Consider the following 10,073-nt stretch of genomic DNA (forward strand, 5'->3'; position numbering starts at 1 on the left):
TATTTCGGTGAAAAAATCCGCGGAGTCTGCAGAGAAATTCAAGATGGCGGCCGGAATCGCGGCCATCTTAAATGGAGGGAAAAATTTTTTCCCCGTTGCAGTCTCCAACGTAGGGAAAAAATTTCCCTGGCCGCCATTTTGGATCCTAAGGTAACATTAACCAATAATAGTAATAATGACAAACATACAAGTAAGTTAATATGATAAATGTATGCTGATGCTCAGAAACCACATATAATAAAATTTAGTCTAAATTTGGAACATGGAACTTGTTTTGATTTATATAAAATTCCATTGAAATGAATCTTGAACTATTACATTCCATAACAAAACTTTTATGTGATTTATTCATATTATTTTCAAATTTTCAATATTTTGAATTTGTTAGTCATATACAATTACAGTAGAGCGTCGATAAGTGGAACCAATTGGGGACTGGTCCTTCCAGTTAATGATTTGTTCCAGTTTCCGACTTTGTACGAAAAAATACATTAACCTGTCCGATGTTCAAATTTTTCTCCGTTGCGTATCGCTTCCTGTTGAATTTTTCTCCGTTGCGTGTCGCTTCCTGTTGAATTTTCGTCGATTTTAAGCCTAACGAAAATTTTTATAATAATCATCGAGGCTATCGTATCGTTAAAAATTATTTCTGCATTTTGTACAAACAAAATAAATATATTAAAGAATATAAAAAACATGAAAATTATACTTTAGAAGTAAATTTAGTATCAAAAACATTCGATTCAGCACGACACAGTCCGACTGAAAATCGTTTCACTTTCCGGCCATTCCACTTATCGACGCTCTACTGTATATACTTTAAACATATTTCTATGAAATACTGAAACCACTTAGATAATTTGATCAATATTAAACTTTATCTTAGTAGTTCAATTAATTTTGATTATTCATGAAATTTTGCATAAAGATTGCTGAAAAGGACTAAATCAACACTTCAAATATTCTTCAAAATATGTAGATTTCCTTAATTGTATATAAAAGAATATTAAATGCAAAATTAGTCACAAATATACAAGATTGCTCAAAATCCAATAAACTGAGATATATTTTAATTTTAAGAATGGTTAAAAACCCAGTTTGAAACAGCTTTGCACTGACATTAGTGATTTGATGATTATCAAATAACTAACATCAGTACACAAAATAATAAATACAACTGTTCTAAATTTCTTTTAATTATTATTAAATATTTTAGAGGAATCACACATTTGTTTGGTTGCACCATTGGAAATGGCCAAATCACCAATAATGCTGTGCGACTATTCCAAGTTGTTAAATTATTCCTCAGTTGACTGGCTTTTGGCCCATGCTGTTTGTTGCAACGTTCTTTAGTTTAATATTTATTTTAGAAAGAACTTTTTGAACTTTGGTTGACTTCTTATATAAATATTTGCACAAGTAATATGATTTTATTATTATGTCTATAACTTAGTAAAGAAAATTTATTATATCAAGAAGTAAACTTTTTATTTCCTATGCAAAATGATGGAAAAATTGAATTTCTAGAACACAACAAAAGTAATACATATTACAGCTGCTAATTTAATATTTATAGTTTTATTTTAATCATGTAAATCATTTGCAGATATAAAACATCTTCACAAATGTGAACAGTCTGATATAAGAACAATTCCAAATATTCAGACAATTTCTGTAGATACACAGTATTTTGAGGAACATCTAATAATAATAAGATTTATTTTTATCTAGTATTAATTTATACAAACATTAAGTATTTTGATGCCAAATTTACGTATTATTCTGGAATATGTTGGTCTTATTTTAAATTGAAATTTCATAGGCTTATGAAGTTTTTAAATTTCATATTGCAGGTCATATTTAATGTTAACATTGGCTTTAACATTATTAAATTCAATAATCATCTGAAAAAGCCACATAAATATTGTATCCTGACATAAGTAAATGCAAGAAACTGTTAAAATAATGAGAGCGTGTTGAACTGTTAAAATAATGAGAGCGTTTTGATATATACAGTGACCATAAGTGTAGAACCATAGGAGTTATGTTGATAATTCTTTATTCATTTACAGATGAAATATGATACTAGGAAAGGAGGAATGTATTAATTATTTTGATGATGGGAATTTGCAGTGAAAATAAAGTTGTTGAAGTTTATGATTAGTAGTGTGTGGATGCAACCTTTAGAGTAGTTTGTCTGGTGATGTCACACTGATTGTGGGTCCCTACCATCAAAATAACCTGAAGTTGTTCCTCCTTATTCGACACTGCTTTATCTGTAAAAGAATAAACAAAGATTGACATAACTCCTACCATTCTAAATGAAATATTAAAGGTTTTAAAAATGTTAAATACTTTAAATTTAAAGATTTTGTATATATAAATATATATGGTGGCATTTTAGTGATTTTACAGTATACATAATGATCCTTTATTGAAATGTACTGTACTATTTATTTTAATTCTTGTTCTATGCTAACTAAGGTCTTTATATTACATCCAGTTCAAACTATTCATGAAAACTTATGGGTTTTGACCTGAATTTGAAATTTTCTTCTTTGGTAGGACTGTCCTGAACATTTAGTACAATATTTACTATACTAAAAAACTGACTAAGTATAGGGTGACTAGACAGCCTTTCTTTTTTGGACATGCCCTACATTTTAAGAATTTCTAAGATTTCCAAAATAGTCATAAATTAAAATGTGCAGTATACCTTGGGTTGACCTAAGGTGTTAATTATACCAGTATAGGCTAACAATTATTAGATTTATTTAATGAGAAAAACTTGTCCTATATTTTGTGATAGTCCTCTCTCGTGCCACCAAGTCATCCTATGATCCTACTCAAGTAACTCTGAGAAGAAGATTAAAACAAGGGATAACTGCTAAAATGATTACTTTCTGCTCTTTGAGCACCAACAGGGCCTTTTATACGTGTCCATCACAGATTCGACCAGGTCCAATAGTGAGGAACGGAACCCGACATATTCATCACAAATCGCTCATGAAAAAGTCCTAAAGTTGCTCTCCCAAACTCTGAGTACGAGTGGTAGAAATTGAGCTACCTTGGTACCTCAATTTATGAATGATTGCGAACAAGGTAATCCCAGTATCCATCACTGGTTCAGTCAGGTTCCAGTTGGTGTGGCGAGAGAGACACTAGCTTAAGGGGATGAAAACCAGGGCCACTCAGGTATTGCCTGGGGTGAAATGTGGAAGGGAAAGTTGTTAAGGGAAGAAGGTGAAGTATAAAAGGAGGTGAAAGGGGAAGACATCATTTATTTAACAAAAATAACATTACATAATTAAGATGGGAATATATACACACTATACAATATGCACCCTTACAGGCTGGAATAATTTAAGTATCGGATACAATAACAGATGCGTATAAGTACCTAAGGATGTATCATAATACAAATTTTGTGAGCAGTAGCTTGTAGTACAGGAACTTGAACAGAAAAATCATTTTGTTTGAAAGCAAGCTGAAAAGATTTGCTGAACACGTACTGTACATTTGCCAGTGGTTGGCTGCTACGTAAAAACAAAACTAAAGAGATAGGAGATAAATAATTATGATTAAAATATTATGGAAAGATTCAGTCACTTCGACGTTTTTTTATTTTCTCAGCATAATATCGTATTATACGCACAAGCGTCCATTTTGCTTTACACGTTTAGCGGACGTCAAAGCTGCTTTATCTTTGTTGCAGCGATCCCTTGCAACAAACGTTTAGAAACGGTTCGCTACATTATGAGGTTTAATATAGAAACGCTTTGCTGTGCAGCGCTGCATTTCTATATTAAGCTTCATAATAAGAAACGTGACCATACTTAAGATAACTCTAGTGTGTGTGTGTGTACCTACTGTACCACACGACACCCGCCGACTCGCGTTAGAGAGAGTCGGCCCTTCGTAATTAACAGATATTTGACTTTGGTATACTGGCACAATGAAGTGACGCTTAACACTGGGCGAGTTTTCCATCTTTTTTTAGTTAGTACGCTTGGAATAGTTTGTGAAATAAACTTTCGTAGCCGACCATAGATTATAGTGATACACTCTCCACTGTATTATAAAGCAATTAATATTATTATTGTTTCTATAACCATAATAACCGATAACTAATATATAATGGAATACATGTAAGAACTCAACCAGTGCGTTCTGAGAAAACGCGCTGAAACAAGAAATGGTTTCATATGAAACACTAATTGCAAACACATTTACAAGATTAACAACGAAGGGAAAATACCAATAAAACTCCATGATAGAATACAACGTCAGCAGAAAGATATAACACAACAACTAGGAGGAATAATCACAGAATACTATTATAGCACACAACGATAAAGACGGGAAACCCCTATCCTCACCAAAGTAAGTATCGGGAACATGCGACAGAATAGCACGATGGGAAAGGATAGAATACAACGAAACGGAGGACAGGAAAACAGCGATAAAACACAACGGGGAGGAAGAAGAAAATACACACTAATACCATAGAACAACACAATAAGACATAAGAATCCTCTTAATACCGAAGTGAGTATTGTGCACAAAGTGTTAGGGGAGTTCATAGGAGTTTAGACAAGGAAAAGACAAACTGTCACTACTCAAAAACTTAACAAACGTTCTAACATGAGTGAACTTTCGAACTCATCAACATTATCCGGATACAAATAAATTATAAATTAGATAACAATGTCGGGATAATAATATAGCGGCTACGTCCGCAAGTATGTATTTAAACCCTTGCAAAGCAAGGTCGTGAATAAAGTTGGAGTACCAACCTCCTGACGAACTGTCAGGAAGGATGGACTGCTCCATTTAAGGTTAAGTTAGTACGCTATTTTACATATGTGTTTCGGGCTTTCGCCCCTCTTCAGCTAACTAAACATGAAAAAAAAGTATAAAGCAACATAAGAAACCACAAATTTAACTATAACCCGAACATAAAAATTATTTCGCAACTAGTAAAACATACCTTAGTTTAAAACACACACCTGCGAACAGCATGTAACGGATTGGCAGGCGACAAAAAAGTGCATGACAATTATTATGGTATCTATAAACACAGTTCTCGTACGACAATCATAATAGCACGGTTGGTTTCCTTTAATTTTAAAATATTAGTGAACAACTTCATATACACGCTAAAACATCATTTAAGATACATCAATGTATGCACAATTTGTTGCTCTTAATACGAGAATTAACACGCATCATACACAAACAAAAGGAACATACCTCAAAATCCCAAGCATTAGCATATAGATAAAATATTTTTTGCAGGATGGATGAAACAAGGATTGATTTTACAAAGGTTACGCCTAATAACAGCGTTTGAAAGTAACAAGCTATAAAATTAAATAAAATAAGGTAAAACACAGTATAAAATTACATTGAGTGTTACAATTCTTCCAGACACATTCTTTAAACTGCCATCCCGACACGGCTATCCGATTAACTAATTTACATATATATCGGCATACATTAATATTACATTTGAAATTTCATCATAAATTATCGGAAAGAGTTAACAACAAAAATACACCTGGATTTGTATACATAACAACTATCTTTAAAGTATATTAACTGATTTTTATTAACATTCAATTTTTCTAATATTCAACCAATCACAGTATCCGCATCCAATTTTTGTTAATTTTAACACTTAGGTTCTTATTTATACAATTTTGATATTTATTTTTTATTATTTCGACACTTTAAATTTTCGATCATATGTTCTCTTTTCGTTAGGCAAAATCTGTATATTCGATTGATCAATATTACAGTTGTTAATTACACAGTGATCGTGAAACACTGAATTTAAGCGGTTGTATTTTAGATTCGATATATGCTCGGTGTAAGGAACCAAAGTCCGAGCGTTATTTTTTATTTTACTTTTATTTTGCCTATTATTCTATTAGCAACGAGTATTTTGCCTATTATTCTATTAGCAACGATTCTATTAGCATTTAAGTATGTAAATGAGGGGAGTGACCGCATTAAGAATTGTGACGTCACCTCACACTATAAATCCCGAATCTCAAGTGAAGACGGTGAGGTGAATTCTGATAGCAACGAGCTTGGTGAGCTTCGCAGCAGTAATAGAGAGGTGTCCGATAGGATCTCGAGTAGTTCCAAGGTGATTTTGAAGTGATTCGAAGTTTGGATCGACAGTCTGAGAAAGTCTTGAGAGTTAAGGAAATAGGTTCCGAGTATATTGAGGTGACGCTTAGGATTTCTAGTTTATAAGAATTATTGTTATAAGTTAAACTTTTGGTTTTGTCGGATTCCCAAGGGGAATAGAGTTAAGTTAGACATAGATTTGAATTGAGAATTGTCGGGTTGACTTTGTTGAATTTCTTTGAATAAATTATTGTTTGATTTTACTAAATATTGTACATAGTTATTGCTAAACGATTAATTAAATCTTTGGTTTTTTTCTATTGACAAATATTGTCTTTATTTAATTCGGTGCACGCTTAAAGTCCAGGCCTGGCACGCTAACGCGAATCCGAGTAAAGTACCCGGTAGGTTAACGGTTGTTTCCGACACGGTAGAGTACTTTACAACTGGGCTTGGTTCCTTTAATGGCACTTGCCAGTAACCAGCCGATAAGTCCAAGGTAGTTATAAAGTTCGCTTCCTTAAGCGAAGTCAGCAATTCTGAAATAATCGGTAAAGGATACTGTAAGTTGTAACGTACTATTTTAATTTACAACGATTATCGACTCTACCGTGTCGGAAACAACCGTTAACCTACCGGGTACTTTACTCGGATTCGCGTTAGTGTGCCAGGCCTGGACTTTAAGCGTGCACCGAATTAAATAAAGACAATATTTGTCAATAGAAAAAAACCAAAGATTTAATTAATCGTTTAGCAATAACTATGTACAATATTTAGTAAAATCAAACAATAATTTATTCAAAGAAATTCAACAAAGTCAACCCGACAATTCTCAATTCAAATCTATGTCTAACTTAACTCTATTCCCCTTGGGAATCCGACAAAACCAAAAGTTTAACTTATAACAATAATTCTTATAAACTAGAAATCCTAAGCGTCACCTCAATATACTCGGAACCTATTTCCTTAAACTCTCAAGACTTTCTCAGACTGTCGATCCAAACTTCGAATCACTTCAAAATCACCTTGGAACTACTCGAGATCCTATCGGACACCTCTCTATTACTGCTGCGAAGCTCACCAAGCTCGTTGCTATCAGAATTCACCTCACCGTCTTCACTTGAGATTCGGGATTTATAGTGTGAGGTGACGTCACAATTCTTAATGCGGTCACTCCCCTCATTTACATACTTAAATGCTAACAATAACGTTTTTCATCGTCTGGCAGCCCTTTTTCCGACAGTTTACTCACTAACCTTTTACATTATTAGTTTTTACAATTCTTTCCGGGACGTTTTTTATTACTTAAGGTTTAGCGAGTTTATTTCGTGCTTGTGGGTTCTCCCCCCCCTCTTCTCGGTGCGGACCTATTCTTTGCCGCTCGGGGCGCGAAAATGTGCGTGAGTCCTATGGCGCTTTTCTTTCGTCGGTGAGTTGGGTTTTAATTCTTCTCTTTTTAATTACTGAAGGTGAATGGTGAGGAAACCTTCGTCCTAACAAAACATAAGCCCCAAACAAAAATAGAATAATAGGCAAAATAAAAGTAAAATAAAAAATAACGCTCGGACTTTGGTTCCTTACACCCCTTCCCCTTTAGAGTAAAGAGAAAGTTATTTCTCTTTTTACTTACTGCCAAAATCCTCCAACTCTTTTTTCTTTTAAGTAGTGCGCCTTATTTACAATTGCTGCCAGGTTACAAAGGAATCCGTCCCTTACAATGATTTATCATAAGCGAGAGTGACTCGTTGCTTAGTAACTTTATTCTAACGTAATGATACAATAGAGGGGAAACTGTTGACATGTGCTCATTTCGTGTTCCAAGGTTTGTTGCCATTTTCACGCTCTAATTTGGCGTGAGCAGGGTGAAACGTTAACCCAAAATTTTGTTCTAACGATTATTATCATCTTTCTTACGCTACGGACTGATTGTCGGGTTATAATTTAGCATTGTTAATGGTTTTAGTGTGTGGTTACTCCAGTCCGTCATCGTGAGAAAAACAAAACAAAAAAATAATTTTTTTTTTTTTTTTTTTTTTTTCTTCCCCCCCGTAGCCAAAATCCTTTCCCTTCTAGGGACCCTTGGATTACAATTAATTTGGTCAAGGACCATCTGTAAAGAAAAATATATACCTCTGGTTTCCTTCTCTATCTTTGGGCTCTCGGCTTCCTGGTGAGACCGGCGAGTTGTCTGTAATCCACTCGTTGCATCGGTCGTAATCGTCGCTGGATGACTCCAGACGGTCTAGCTCTGGCGATGGACGGCGCTCGGGTTCCGTGATCCATCGACGATCCCGTAACGGAGTGTGATCCTCTAACGTTGCCCCTATTGGTTGCGAGTAGGGGTGTAGTAGTTTTCCTCTTTGGAAAAAGGGTGTATCGCTTCAGATTAGCGATGTGTTGACTTCCGTGGCTGGCCCCAGTGTGGGGATCTTTTATCTCGTAAACTACTGGTGAGATAATCTTAGCGATCTCGTAAGGTCCTGACCACTTAGGTGCCAATTTAGCGCTGAAGTGTCGGCTAGAAGAAGAAATAGGGTGAGCTTTTAAGACAACTAATGAACCCACCTTGAATGTATCTGGCCGTCTTCGTGAATTGTAAGCCCTTCTCTGTTTCTGTTGTGCAGTTCGCACGTTGTCTCGGGCTTGTTTTCTTATCTGTTGTAATTCTGCCCATTTTTCTCTAATAGTCGTAGGGCGACTTGGATAAGCCGTTAGACGGTCCCACGGGAGTGCAATCTCTCTCCCGAGATGTAGTTTAGCTGGCGTATATTTCGTCGAATCCTGTTCTGAAGTTCGTAAGGCCAGCGCAAATTCCGATATATGTGTGTCCCATTCTTTGTGGTTCCTTTCGATGTATGCCGCAATCATCCTACCCAAGGTGCGGTTTGTTCTTTCCGTAAAATTCGACTGAGGGTGATATGGCGTCGTCAGGATATGCTTAATTCCGGTGCGGTTACAAACTTCCGCTAGGAGGTGAGATATGAATTGGGGTCCGTTATCGGATACTAAGATTTTTGGCATGCCATACCTGCAAAAGTATTCTTTATACATACAATTTACCACATTTTCCGCGGTAATCTTCCGCAGGGGAAAAATCTCCACCCACTTACTGAAATAATCCACCATAACAAGAAGATACTGATTACCTTTGTTGGACTTGGGATAGGGTCCCATAATGTCTACGCCTACCTTTTCCCCTGGTTCCGTTATCTCGGGGACTTGCATTAGTCCGGCCGTTTTCTTCTGGTCGAACTTCGTTATCTGGCATGTATGGCATCCTAGTACATATTCTTTTATGTCCTTTCTCATTCCAGGCCAATAGCAACGTTGTTGTATTTTTTTCGTAGTCTTTCGTACACCTAAGTGGCCAGCAGTGGGATGATTGTGTAGTTCTTGTAATACATCCTCTCGTAAGTTGTACGGAATTACTGGTCTGTAACCTCCAGTGTCATCTGTTTTCCGGCTAGTTCGTCCCACTTAGGTGAAATTCTCTCTTTGGGATGACTTACGTCCAAAGAAATTAACAATGGACTTTAAAAATCTTGACATTCTATGATTCTTGGCGAAATCACGCCCTAGTAAGCATGGTATTATAAGTCCTTTTACTACTACGCACGCTTGTCGAAGGGTAACACTTCCAATCTGGATTTTTGCCAGGAATTTTCCAATGGAGGTTCCTTTTCCTCCTTCAATGGCTAACTTAAAATTCGGTCCTGCTTGTAACCGAATATTTCTATTCTGCAAAGAAATTCTCCTCCACACTAACTCATTGATTAAAGTAAAGTCAGAACCCGTATCAATCCGGGCTGAGGTTAGTACTCCATTAATAAAAATATTTACCTCAGGCAACTTGGAGGCTTCACTCACGATTAGTCCTACAGTGGAGGTATTTGGATCCATATTGGAGACAGGATCCTCCCCTCGCTGTCTCCAGT

This window comes from Centruroides vittatus, unplaced genomic scaffold (assembly GCF_030686945.1).
Source record: "Centruroides vittatus isolate TY-2023 unplaced genomic scaffold, ASM3068694v2 contig_10, whole genome shotgun sequence".
Classification (NCBI taxonomy): Eukaryota; Metazoa; Arthropoda; class Arachnida; order Scorpiones; family Buthidae; genus Centruroides; species Centruroides vittatus.